At 40.4% G+C, this 14,884-nt stretch overlaps 1 long non-coding RNA gene across 1 annotated transcript; it reads left to right on the top strand.

The window, feature by feature from the left end:
- The first annotated feature begins 250 nt into the window (after positions 1 to 250).
- On the top strand, positions 251 to 9,393 carry LOC136009434 (uncharacterized). The gene is made up of 3 exons (XR_010610557.1): positions 251 to 382; positions 2,632 to 2,780; positions 8,844 to 9,393. It is a non-coding gene; the product is annotated as an uncharacterized LOC136009434 (long non-coding RNA).
- The last annotated feature ends 5,491 nt before the right edge of the window (positions 9,394 to 14,884 follow it).

The following is a 14,884-nucleotide window of genomic DNA, read 5'->3' on the forward strand; positions in this document are numbered from 1 at the left end:
TCAAATGCTAAATCCACCATAATACCAAATGGTGGGTTTCATACATGTTTTTATGTTACGGTGGGTTTTGTTTAACCACTTCATTTCTATATAGATGAATAGAGATTAAAAAATTGCAAGTCTTGATTCCTCTTTCCCTGAGCAATAAGAAAATAAATCTTTTGTGTCAAATTAGAAACAGTTGTCAGACGTAGCTGTACACTGTCAGAGCCCAATGCACTACTTCACTGTTCCTTAGGGTTCACTCTTGGCATCCCTGAGAGTGCTCTCACTGTACCAAGTGTATGTACACCAGTGTTCCCAGGAACAAGGTGTGAAGTCTCTCCTTGGCACTGAATTCAAAGTGACCCCATGAAGCTGATACCCAGCAGTTACAGGAAAGGTATGACTGTTGTCCTTATTTTATAATATTAGCATGTATCCTCCAAAAGTTTGTTTTGTTTTAGTATTTAAAATGATAATTGTAATAATTATCCATATATTTTCTAAGCAAACGAAAGAACCTGGTTTCCTTCCCAAAATTTGGACACATTTGCCATATCCAGAAGACCTGGACAAGCAGCTGACAGATGGAATTTTCCTCCTAATCTCACAGGCAGGGGCAGAAAACTGTCAATATTCATTGCAGCAAAATAGGAAGGTTTGGGCAGTCTGTCTTGGCTTTGTTCCCTATGTTCTCTTGAGGTCCACCACTCCCTTTTTTACACTATGCTGTTGCTGAGAGCGCTGGTATAAAACAAGATGCAGGGTATGAAATATCCTCTGCAAGCTTGTTAAGAAAATGCTTTGAGCTAGAAAGGAGTCAGAACAAGGTAAGACACTTGGCAGAATGTTTATCAAAATTAAATGTGAAAAAGTTAGAGGAATGAACGCCATGAGTCAGGACTGCAGCCAAACCTTAGTCACAAGCCACTTACATGGAAAGCAGGTTATTCCATGTGTACCTGTTGTGGAGTTTCTTATGACTCACGCAAAGGTCAGGTATCAAACACTGTCAAAGAGCAGATTGGTGAACTAGAGATAACAGGCTGCATAAGCAATGTCAAAACCTGTGCTTCTGGTCTGTTTGTTTGGAAAATATCAGCGTGGATGCACAAGCAGATAGTCCTGTGTAATAAAGGAGGATGAATGCTTGCTGCCAGTCATCGATATCTCACTTGTGAAATCCAAGGATTTACCTTGCTTTTCAACTGCTTATATTTCTTCTGGGGTTTTTTTTTCAGCACATTGATAACCTGTGGAAGAATGTAGTGCTGAATAAAATGCCCGTATTCTCAAACAGAGAATTGCCACTGTTAAAGGTGTCTGAGTTGTTTGTGGCTTCAATTTCTTTAAAGAAAAAAAAATAACAGATCAGCCTTGAGTCTATTTATTACCAATGCAATAGGTTATTATTGTACTCTTGTTTTTCTCTTTTGCTCTCAGTATATGGCAAACACTCTTTGAATTAATTTCTTTTCAAATAGGGGTTGAATAAATATATACAATATGCATGTGGGCATAAAAGCTGCAACAGCTGAAAACATGTTTATTGATTTATTGATCTGTTTTCCTCAGATACTTCAATGCTATGCAGGAAGATTTTCTGTTAAATAACAGATGGGGATGGAATAAATGGGGGATTTGTGTTACATAGATATTTGTATCTGGTAAACAAACAGCTGGTTTGGGCCAAACTTTCAGATGCCTGAAGGCAAATAAGCTCAGTGGAGCTATGACACTTCTATCCTCCAATGTAATTATTCCAGAGCCGTTCAGTTTATAGTGTTGGTTTAACAGGATAATAAAGTGCAAGGTTATATTGCTATGGTTTGTTTATTGTATTCCATTGTCTTATATGCTTGCACAACTACAAGAGATAAAGATCTTATGTTAAAAAACTTTGATCCCAACAATGCTCCTCAGCATTTAAGACTGTTTGCAAACAGCAAGGACAGCAGAGTCTGTTTTGCCTGATTTCTTTATGACAATGTAATACAGGAAGCTATTGATTTTATTAACTCTGATATAGTATTGCCTAGACCTCAAGGATCTCTGTCAGGCGTCTGTTTCTTGCATTTCAGCTTTATGCTGCCTCTTAAAAGTTCACCTCTTACTCCCCGAAGCCTACATGATTTGGATCAGCAACATAAAACTTCTACAGTTGTGATTCTCTGTCACCCTTGTGTATCTTCTATCAGTCTCCTTAAGTCTGTCTGATCTGTAGTTTCCCTCCCAGGCTTTACTGCCTGAACTTCAGATTTCCATGGACTATAAAGAGAGACTAAAGCAATCAGTTCTGCTTAGACATCAAACTTTTTAGGTATCTATGCTGGTAACTGTGGTGTAGGTGTCTGTGTGTAGTAGGTGTCTGGGCTCCCAGCATAGACAGGAGGGAATGTAGGCACCTCTGTAAGGCAATTCACTTGACTTACCTTAGAGCCCTGTCTGATGAGCTTAACTACGCTTGACTGGCTATCAATATGTACTGTAAAGGGAGCTGAGAGTGGTTATGACTTAAACGTTTAACTTACAGATGCATAAGCTTTAGCAGAGGAGTATTACTCAAAACCACCTTCTAAGTATGCATACCATACCATGTGCTCAGATGCTACTTTACTTTTACTTTGCTTTTCCTACTGCTGTCCCCAGGTAGGATTTTAAACCCAGTCAGCAGAGTGCTTGCTCTCCAGCAGGAAATAAACCCACAGCATAACAGGACATGGGCTCAGAGCATGGAGTTTCAGCTGATTTGTGCAGAACAAAGGATCATGCATCTTGTACCAGGCACGTGGCAGAAGGTAAATCCAGACTAACTTAATCCATGTTTATCCTGTTGTTTCACACTTTCACTCTCACTTTAGTCCAGAATATAAACTTCTTTTGTCAATACAAACCTTTATCTGAAGAACAACTGACATGTTTCTCAAAACCATGTATTTTGGCCAGAAAAAGAAAATACACCTGTGTGCATGAACTGCAACCAATGGAGAAACAACTCCTTTTCCAGAAGTTGCTGGTCATGATGCACCACAGGAGCTGTTTGTTAATACCAAGTGTTGTTATTTTCTGCTGTATTGCCATTAACAAATGTGATTTTTAAGTGGTTTACAAAATTATTCTTGTGGAGGGTTTGAAAACACATTGTGCTTGACGAAAATAGGTGGTAATGCAGACATGGTGTTATGGACCCAAGGCAAATATTCATGTGTAGACAGGCTATAGACATGGTGTTCTCCAGAGAAGCAGCTTCCAAACTGGAGATTGCAATGGCACTTAGAAGCACAAGTGCAATCCTGAGCAGGAGTTTTGCTTTTGGTGTTGCTACGAGCAAACTAAATGATCGGTAACGGAGCAGTGGTAATACCAATCATTGCAACACAAGTTTCCCAGATGTCTGTCTCTCCTGTATGCCGGCTGATGATGTTATTATATCAGGAGAAAGAACCAACTTTTCAATATGTATGACAGCAAACATGTACTGTATGTTCACTTATGTTCATTGTGTGTATCACCTTTTTGCTACCCTATAAGCTTATTATGCTGCCTTTTAAAAAATACTTCATGAAGCACAGATTCATATGCGCCTGAGAGTTGAGACTGTGTTGTTCAACATGGCACATAACCCACAAGACCGGGATCTGAGCTCAACAAGGACCTTTTTCAGTAAATTGACAGTGTATATCAGGCACCACAAAATGTGTATGAAGAGTTTCAGATCAGGAAAACATTGGATTCCCAGCAGCAGAAATTGCTTTTGGTTTTCCGCAGCACAGAAAGTTGCAGTTTTCACTTCTGCGGCCGGATAATTTTGTTACCAAAGAGATCTATAAACACATGTACAGGATTTTGAGGATAGAGTAAAAGAAGAGCAATTTGTTAACACAACTGTAAACTGAGAATGGCTTCAGAGAATTAACATCAAAATACAGCCATAGTTTTTTTATTCTCATCCAGTCTCTGTCATCCGTTTTCTACTTACCTATAATTCTTGGGTTCAATATATGGAAGACCCTGGACACTTTAAAATGAGCCTACAGCCTGTACCTAAATCACAGATTTACTTAGAAAGTTGTACTGCTTCCTCTTTACAGAACACTTTTTAGGTTAGGTTCCTTTTTTATTATTCTTTGGCAGTTTGGGGCTTGTAAACTACATTCTGATAATGTTTTCAAGGCTTTTATGGTAAACACAATGACTAGAAACTTGCATACAGAGACAAAAAAATTACTGCTGTGTGACCTTTAGACTTAAGCTCTCAAAATCCTCAGTGTTTTGTATCATGAGAATCATTCAGCCTAATGGTGATTGCCCAGACTGGAGTTTTACTGTTTGGCAGGAAGACCTCGAAACTGGTTGCATGCAGCTTTTAGGTTTGCTTAATGTTACAGTGCTCATCAACCTCCAATGACACTGCGGGGATCCTCAGCCTATCTGAAGATCAGATAGTGACTGAGACACAAGGAAATCAGGTATATGTGTACTCTAATTGGAAGCTCAGAGGTACTTAACAGAACTTGTGCCAGTTTTGACCTTACAACTCTGTTCATAAGTATTGTTTGGAATCAAATGAGTAAATGTTTTGAACAGTGTTTTGAAAATGTTGTGAAAAAGTGTTTTGAACAGACTATGCCAAATTTTCCAACTGTCTAGAGAATGAAACTTTCCATCTTAATGGATTTCTGAGTGCATTTGGTCTGAAATACAGATTTAAGGCTTAAATACTGACATTAACTTTCTACCACACGTACTGCTAGTGTTTGGCAAGAACAAGATCAAAGGCTTATTTTTAGTATGCTAAGGCCCCTTGACAATGTAAGACATCTGTACAATTCAGGGAAATGAGGTCTACACCTTTTAGAAGCCCTGTTACTCTGCTATTATGCCATAAAAGCATCTTGCTGTAAAAGAAAATTGAAGAGCCAAGAATCTAACTGAGAAAAAATCAAACCTTCATGAGCCCTAAGGGAGCTCTAAGCAACTGTATTGCAATCAGCCAGGATCATCTAGAAATTTGCATTTCTCATATAGAAGAAACGATGTATAAAATATGTTCCAGAACTTGTTTTCAATTCTACTTGTGTGTGCACTTTACCTCTGGGCAACTTCTCTCTTGTTTCAGAAGATCTGACTGAAACTTCTCTTTTTTTCCACTGCACTCTCAGCAAATCATCAGGAAGGGAATTGCTCAATAGCAGATGTAACAGCCAAAGAAAAATTACAGCCTGTCTAGGATTCCTTTATAAGCGTAAAATGGAAGAAAAAATAATCTGTATCTTTCAACATACAGAAAGATATTCTATAAGAATCCAATTACACAGAGGTATAGAATTAATACCAAACAGGTAAAGTTCTGTGGGTAGATGTATGGAGAACATACATCTATGAGAATATAATATGTAGTTATCTGTAAGGATTAAATTACAAGCACTACTTTTTTATTTGTCTTAATGGCTCAAAAGCTCCACAGAAGTGTGACTGCTGCAGCTGCTGCAAACATTGCGAGGGAATAAGGCCCTGTCTCAGAGAGCTTTGTGCCAGGGAAGTCTCGCATTGACTATCCTATCAATAACCTTTCAATATCAACCTGACATTGAAACCATTCTCAAATGCTACTGGTAAGAATACACAGCAATCAAGGATTCACAAATAAATTGTCCTCTTGCCATTCTGATAACACATTTATGTAGCACTTGATACTTCTAAAGAGGTGGATAAATATCACTGAATTAATTCTGGCTAGAAGAAGGCAATTCTACTTTATTTTACAAGCAGTGAAAACACTTTAATAGTGAATCACTGATACGAGACCAGGTCAGTCTCGTGGACTGCATATGAGACTTACTCATTCTATTTCCTTTTCATCATCCTCTGCTGTGGCACTTCTAGGTCAGTGCTTGCTGTACAGTCGCATTGACTCTCTCCTGCTTTCTGATCCCATATACCAGGTTCTGTGATCTGTTTGCCAGCCACATCTTAGATCTCTTTACAAGCTGCAGCTTCTGTGTCGGGACAGGTAAGCCAATCTGCTCTGCAGCTCTGGGTCCTCACTCAGCAGTGCCAGGTGTCAGGGAGCCCTTACAGACGCCAAAGCCCTCAGCTGTAGATTTGCATCATGATTAATGATGCAGGCTGACCTTGCTGTGTGATCTGATACATAGACGTACAGCACAGACTTGGACCCACTGGACAGATGAACAGCCCTGCCATGGGCATGCAAAGTCACACATCCCATTACATGATTAAACACAGGGGACTCCCATACAGGATCAGAAGAAATGTCAGGCTTTACTTGGGAAATCTACTATAATATGAAAAACTCAAGCCAGTTTGAAAGTATTTTGGCTAGTCCCTACTTCTAGAGCCATTGAAGTCCCACACTAGGTCATGTTCCAGGCAGCCTGAATTGGCTTCTAAAAATGGCTTTAAAAGTATCAGTAAAAAGAGTCCAAGGCACCTAAAGGTTTTTCTACAAATACCTCCAACCAAGTTTAAAATTGAGAAAGCACCTCCACAGTGTGCAGTAGGTTTTTTAAACTGATAGTAGCAATTACATCTACCCTGAAGTCTCAGCTTTGTCATAGTCGTATACAGAGTCCACTAGAGGCCACCACCCCTCTGTAGAAACAAATAGAGACAAGAACAAACCTACTGTACCATGTTTTCAGTAGATTTCAGGATAGTCCCATTTATTTAAGTGTGCTTGAAGCTGTGTATCAGTATAAACTTTTGGTTAGTAGTGAATATTCATACACTATGAACATCATCTTTTCTCTATTTATATATTTACCAGTTAAAATACTTCATAAGACAATGATCAAATAAAAAAGTCTTCTCTAGCATCCTTAGAGAGGGCCAGATTTATTTCCCCCATGCAGGAGTTCTCTGTGCATACTCAATATGGTCTTGCTAGCAGTGAGAGCTCTACCTCTTTACTGATATAGCCCCTCTCAGCTGGTTACTCCAATTCCTGTAGCAAATTTAGACCTAAAGCCCAATTCCAGGCAGCGATCCAACTGAACTCAGTAGGGCTTTCCTCAAAACTTGTGGCAAGGTTAAAGCATGGATCCTTCCAGGGTAGCTCGCACAAGCAGAGCCCAGAAGGAGACAGAGTGACAAGGAGAGATGTGTCTTACTAACTTCATTATCAGGCTTGATACAGTTTTCATTGTAGAGTGTACAAAATCAGAGCCATGTGAGCTTGGGACAGATACTAGCAAAGGAGGAGCAGCTTATCTAGGTGCTGTTCAATAGAGGAAAATCATGATCTTGAGAACTGTCAGCTCTCTCTGGAGAAAATACTCATTTACAAACTGAAATACAGCCATACAGCAACGCTCACAGCCAGGCCTTTTGCTGGAAGTCTGGAAATACTCCTTTTCTTCTTTTCCCCATTTACTTTAAAAGTCTCTTCTTAATTTTACATTTGTTATTCCTATGATAAAAATGAGGGAGATTTTGGAGAGAAAGAACATATGCTCTTAGCTCTTAGTAGAGATTTTCCACTGGATTATTTTTGTATAGTCATGTGATGGTGATTTGTAGACCATAAAGCTCATTTCCTCCATAGATGTTGGAGAAATCTACATTGCTTTAGAGGGAGCAAATGCTTCTCTATACTGATACTGGCATTTCACTACAGCTAAAGAATGACAAGTTCAGCTACAATGACCTGTCTGTAAAATTCCATTTCCAAACTGGCTGGTCTCTGTTCTTCCTTAGTTTCAAACTGAAGCTACATTTGACCACTAAACCACCTAACTCTTCATGTGATCATTCAAAATAGCAAACTTGAAAGTCTGCATTACTGGATAAACTTGTGATAATAAATGTAATTTGAATGAATGATCAGTTACATGGATTTAAAACACTTGTTTCTAGATTCCTAGAGAATTATCATACAAATTATGCTATACCAGATAATTGATTATCTTATCCAGTGTCTGATTGTCATCAGTAAGAAAGATACTAGGCAGTGACATGAAAAAGAGAAATGTCTTTTTAACCATGGTTTCCTCATCTCCGGAAACATAAAGGTTCATAGTCATTTTCCATGTTCATATTCATGTCCAAATCCTCATCCACTTAAATATTTAGCTCTTTTAAGCTGAGCTGTTTCATTTGTGTTGAACTAGATGACCTTTGAAGGTCCCTTCCAACCCAAACTATTCTACATACATTTTGGTTTAAAATAAGAGTAAGAACAAATATCAAATAGTGTTAATTTATGTCAGTGAATTAGCTTCTTATAAGGTGGAAGGTGTCCCTGCCCATGGCAGGGAGTTGGAACTTGATGATCTGTAAGGTCCCTTCCAAATCATTCTATGATTCTATGATTCAACAGCAAAAATATTTAAGTATAAAATAATATCATATCATATGGAATATCATATTTACTGATACTTGCTTTTCTTTGACCTTATCCCAAATTCATCTGCTCCTGTTATATAACTCCACAGTGCATTTTACACAATGGGGAAATTTTTTCTTCTGAAGTCCATGAATGAAGACAATTTCCTGTCCTTGACATAGAAAAAGATTATTTCACTGACTGGCTTTGTGCAGCTGCATAGACACAGGGCAGCAGTGATTGAACTCGGCATCTTTCTTACCATACCTGTCTCCTCACTTCTTTTATGTGTGACTAATGGTGCCACTGTTCTTCCTGACATCCACTCTTTCCAAACGGCGTGTTATTTGTTCATTCCTTTTTTGGAGCACTTCCTTTTCACCATCACCTTCTTTAATATGAAATTTCTCATTTTCAGCTTCACAGCCCTGCAGGATGGATGCCCCATTAGCTTCCTTTTTCCTTCTTCCTGCATTCACTATCCCAATTCTTTTGTGTCTTTTCATTCTCACAGTTCAAGTCACAGCAGTGAATCTTAAAGGAGAAACTCCACCAGCACAGCAGGGACTTCCTCTGATGACCCAGACTACTCATGCTTCTGGCCCACAGCATCAAGAGAAGCAGCTGGATTTGGAAGTAGCTTTTGGCTCACATTCATCATCAGCTAGACACATGTGCAGGAAAAAAAAAATGTTTTACATGGCTACAAATATTTTAGGAACAACAAATCACCCTTGGATTATTTTGATGTTGTGCTTGGCATTTCGTCTTATTTTTGCTAGTTCTGGAGGAGGAAGGGTGGTGAGGAGGAGTGAAACCTACTGTCAATATTTTTCCTGTGAAGGTTTGTGGCATCTTTGCCATTAACTGTCTTCAGACGTTCTTAATTTTGAGATAATCACTTCCCTGTGCATAGTGGGCTGAAGGAGCAGTGTGCCTTGGTGCAAACTTGATTCATTATTATGAAACTCAGAAACTTGGGGGTTTTTTGTACTGCGTGGTAGATTCAAACTTTCTGTTCTCTGAATTTCCTTGCCCTGGAATATATTCTAATGTTGGACTGTCACTGCCAAACTTTTTTGTTGATTCTCATCAGATTCACAAAGATCCCATTAAAATGTAGTTGTTCAGGCTTGGTTTGTGATGTTACCGAAGGATTCATTACTGCCTCAGCTGAATTCAAACCGGAAGAGGAATTTCAGTTATATGTGAAAATTATCTTAAGTTTTACCTTTGTTCCTGTTTGTTTTTAGGACACCCCTGTGGGGAAAGACCGAAGCAGTTTTCTCAGCCCTTGCTGTGGACTTTCAGTTTTACAGGTTCTAATCTGGTGGCATGTGCTGCTAGTTGTTTATTGTCAGAAAGATCTCATACTGAATTAGTCCGCTCCAAATGTCTTCTACTATTATCTGCCGTGAAGCTCCAGTGTCCAAGTCAGTGGTACTGTGTCAGCAACTCAAATGGTTTAAAAGCAATCTGAAAATGTGGGATTTTATATTCATTTATTCTTTCTGTGTGAAGTGGTTTTCTACTTATTTCTGGTAGAGCAAAAGAGGAGCTTGACTATGTTACATTAGAGAGGATGACATCTGTGGCACAGGTAAAGGTGCCTGGTGACACTCCTCAGTAATTTTATCCATGGTAAGTTAAGGTTAGCCACATGTTATGATGGAGAAAGACGGACCTACTCCATCAAGTCACCACAGGAGGCTGAGGCTGCTACAGACAGCTACTTCTGTTCTGATCCTGGGTGGGCAGCAGAGAAACAGACGCGGAGAGGATTACATACTGAGGTCTTTGAGGCCCCAGTCCAAGCCTGCAGTAGTTGAGACAGAGGCTGGGCAAGGACTAACAAGATGCAGAAGCTTATGTGGGGCATATCTAAAGGTGATCAGTGCAGACAGGTCACTCCACCCTTGAGAAGCCATCTAACATTGTCACACAGCTAATGACACACCTCTCAGATGTGTGTCTTTTATCCCCAGGCTGCAAAGACCAAACAGTCTGTGCAGCTGTAGAGCACTGCCCGCCTGCGCTGGAGACATCAGCTTGCAGCCTTAGAGCCCCACCACTTGGGAGCCACTAAGCATGTTCCTCGGTAGGCAATCGGTTTTCTCTCATGTCAGTAATCCACAGCCATCACAGTTTTTGCAACACGTGATCAGTTAGCAAAGACAATGGGCGAGAGGCATTATTCAGATGCTGGCCTGGAGAAGGGGAGGGGGCTCTGAAAGCTCCAATCTTGTCAGTTGATGTTGAACCACACCAGGAAGCACAGTGTTGCAGCTGCAACCCTCTCACCCTCCCTTGGGAGCATCACCTTGCCAGGAAATACATGCCAGCGTGGAACTGGCTCCAGCAGAGAAAACAAGTACTAGAAATGGAAGGAGACATTAACACAAAATCATAGCTCAGTGAATACAGTAGCAAAATTCTCCTTACTTCAAGGGACCAAGATGTTACACCTTGAAGTCAGCTATAGGAGTGTGTCTTCTTAAAATGATTAGGAGAGCTTCAGCAATCACTTTCAATAGGCCATTATATAATAAATTAATCCTTAAAGTCTGCTGGCTCCCACCCCTTCCTGTAACTGCTTAAACTAATCTTCCTGCTTCGCATAAGTGAAGATTAAAGAGGATGGTAAAAAGCAGCTAATAGCTAAAGAAGGAGATTTTCTTTTCATGGTCACAGCTCATCTTATTTTATTACTTTATTTATCATCTGTAATGATACCCATGGAAATGGGACACATTTAAGAAACAGCAATTTGGTTCTTCCTCACACCACCCCTCTGTGTACAGGGCAGTAGAGGTTATAATGTGTCCCAGAATGGGAACTTAATGGAGTTATGTCATGGAATATTACTTTACAGGGAAAAAGAAGTGAGAACAAGAGGTTTCATATGGCTAATTGCTTAAATGATGTGAGAACTGGAGGAGTTTGAAAAGAGCCTGAAAGACAAATTGTTCAGAGGCAAGGAGAGTAAATGACTCACTTTGCTTCTCCAACATAACAGTCAAAGCTGCCAGGTATTTGGAGCTAGGAAGTAAGAGCGTATTGAACTTTGTAGCATAGATTGGTTAGTAGCAAAAATCAGGTCTGTGTAACACAACATTCACTGTTGTGTTCTGAATTCTTGGCTATGGAGTGGCTGAACAGAGAACAAATTCATACTTACGATGTGCAGATATTCACTGTACTTACCACATAGAGCAGACATCTTTCTGGGAAATGAAGGGTGAAATATCTCTCCATAAATCACTCTGAATTTTTCTTTCAACTTCGATGAAGCAATCCAAAGACATCAAGAGATGAAGAACATTAGCATAATCAGCTCATGGTGTTTAATCCCCCTAGTCCAACCCAGGAACATTCTCTATGTGTTACTGGTTAAGACTTTTATCCTGGCCAGGTTCATATGACCTGTAAAGTCCCTACTCCACTGCTGTAACTGTCAGATAGCTCACAATGTGCATCCTGGATTTGACAGAAAGATGCACTCTGCACAATTTTGATAGTATACATTGAGTAAATGGAAAAAGGAGAGCACAGAGAAATATGGGAGCTACAGAAGAAAATGCTTTCATTATTTATTTTATACAGGTATAATATACATGTATTTTTGATTCCTTCCTTTAAAAATGCTGCTAAGATTTGATAGTGACTGGAGTGATGACCAGGATGGAGGCCACTGTTGGATAACAGATAGAAGAACATAATGAAAGGAGGGCTTGTGGAGATATATCAAAAAGCTAAGGAATCTGGTGAAAGCTGTGAGGTTTCCATCAGACAGCATGAGCGCTGAAGGTTCAGAACTACCACAGGTAAGAATATAAGCTTCTCTTAAGCAAGTATTTATGCCTTACTTAAGTAATGCTTGGCACCTGTCACTGTAATGTTTATGTCAGAGATATAAAGTCCTCTCAGGCTTTATTTCATATTGAATTGCTGCAACTCTCCATCCCTGCAAATGCCCCATCCCTGGCAGTGTTCAGGGCCAGGCTGGACAGGGCTTGGAGCAACCTGCTCTATTGGAAGGTGTCCCTGCCCATGGCAGGGCGCTGGAACTGGATGAACTTTAAAGTCCCTCCCAACCCAAACCATTCTATGATTCTATGAAATCCTATTCCTTGGTGCAGTCAATTTCCACTGTCTAAGGTGAAATCACTCTCGGGTAGCTTCCATCCACAATGAACTGAGTATGCAGTGTTTGCAGACCCCACAGTACATGCCACAGTGTTACTAGAACAGTACTCTGATCCACATTACTGTTATTAATGGAATGCTTGCTGTTACAGTAGGAGAAAACAAGTTAAATGGCAGTTGTTCTTATTTTCTCTTGAGAGCTGAAGAAAAACATTTAGATGCAGACACCTCTGCTTGATTTTGTGTCATTAAACAGAAATCATGCCAATTCTGTAGAAACCTTCCCCATTTGTCATGGACTCAGCTGGTTTCCTTAATTCCACTGAACTGAGCTATATGACAACAGCTGATAATTTGGCCTTATGGCTAAATGTAATTCCATGATATAAAATCTGGGTGTTATTCCAAAACACAAAATCTGGAAGAGGAAAAGGTAAAAGCAGTGTATTACATTGGCTGCTGAGAAAAAAATCTTGACAGAATATAAGGAAGATATAAGGATATAAGGAGGAAGTTCTTTACTGTAAGGGTGGTGAGGCACTGGAATGGGTTGCCCAGGGAGGTTGTGAGTGCTCTGTCCCTGGTGGTGTTCAAGGTCAGGCTGGACAGAGCCTTGGGTGACATGGTTTAGTGTGAGGTGTCCCTGCCCATGGCAGGGGGTTTGAACTGGATGATCTTAAGGTCCTTTCCAACCCTAACTATTCCATGATTCTATAAATGGAATATTGATTGACGGCAACGTAACTTGGCAGGGACAGGAATGTGTGGTTCAAAATGGCTCTAAGATCTTACGCTGAACAAACTTGAAACAATACCAACACTACGCATGGTCCCTGTATAACAGACTGTGGGCAATGGCTGCAATTATTTTGTATTTTCTGGAGATTAAGTTATCTGTGGAATATGCAAAGTTCACACACGCATCCCTAGGAATCGTTTTGCAGTGGCACATTTATAATTCTTACAGATGTTCTCTTCCAGCACAAGCATCAAAACATTCCAGTCATGACAGTTTCTATTTTTAAACTGGCTTCTGGGAAGAAAAAAAAGCAAACAGAGTACTACAAAAAATTTGCAGCAAAGACAGAGAATAATAATGGGATGAGGCACTCGGTCCTTGATATTCAGATGCATTACTCTGAGGTCTGATGGAGCCAAGCTCTCCCCATGGCTCTCTTCCCCTCCTCCCACAGTCACCAGCAGCCAGTCACACCGTATGGCACGTTTTTTCCTGTGAAAAGCTTCACCCAAAGGGATTACAGGGGGGGCAGGACTGAGGTTTTTTTATTTCAGTATTTTTCTTTTGTTAGTAGTCCAGTTCTGACACCCAAGAAGTATCCCTTCCAGTTCAGGAAAGATCATGGAAGAGTTCTGAAGCTGTTAGCTTCTGCAGTTACAATCTTTTCCATATGTGAACTGCAAGTTTTGGGGATATAGGTGATGAGAAACAGTGGAGTCAAGTTTTCAAAGGATGCGAGGTGGATCTGTCCTTACCCTGCTTCTTGTGCGTGATCCCATCCTCTTCCTCAGGCCACCAGATGCAACTGTGTGTTCAAGTGATAATCCAAATCAGGGAACTAACCTGGGGCAGGGATGGGGACAGAATGCTCAGTCCATAGGCTGGTTCAGTGTATAGCCACATGAACTGCATGCTGGGATAAAGGGAGGCCACTGAACCATGTTTCCAGGAGCCACAGCACAGAAGTTCATCAGTTCAAACACATCAGGAAAGTGTACCCAGATGACCTGATCTAAATCCTGCCAAAGCCAGTGTGAGCACTCCACCTCATCTCCTGTGTGGAAGGATTTCAGAGATGGTTGATCAGAGAGGGCATGACTCGAACAGCAGCAATAGAGACAACCTGCCCAAGCACCTGGGAATCAGAGGAGGGAACATTCAGGAGCCAGACTTGCTCCTGGAATCATCCATTACAACTTAGAAAAGCTGTGAGCAGCAGCACTGAGCAGTAGGGAGTGAATCCTGTTTGATGAAAGTCTGGGTAGGGACCATGAATTTGGCATTCAGAAAAGAAAATATGGTGGGTTTTTTTTTGCTGACAATGCATATAATGGTCCTTTTGTAAGAACTATCAAGAGTGGGGAAATTCCAGGTGTGATTCCAGGAACATTTCTTCGAAAGCAGCACAATGGCTTGTGTGGAAACACTGAGCCGGACTGAGGAACTGCCCAGCCAGTAGAAGGGAAACATTTTTTCCTTCCAGTTTTGCAGTCGTGATCCAAAACTACGAAATGATCTCCTGTAAGTTCAGAGGCATTATGAGTATCATGGCATTTTGCTCTAAGTGGTGTGTGTATTTCTTCAACTTCGTCCTCTCTGTGAACACAGAGTATTTCCACACTGGGGAATGCCAGGTCAGGGAGCGGGAGCTTTGTAGAAACTGAATGTTC

This window comes from Lathamus discolor, chromosome 2, assembly GCF_037157495.1.
Source record: "Lathamus discolor isolate bLatDis1 chromosome 2, bLatDis1.hap1, whole genome shotgun sequence".
Taxonomy (NCBI): Eukaryota; Metazoa; Chordata; class Aves; order Psittaciformes; family Psittacidae; genus Lathamus; species Lathamus discolor.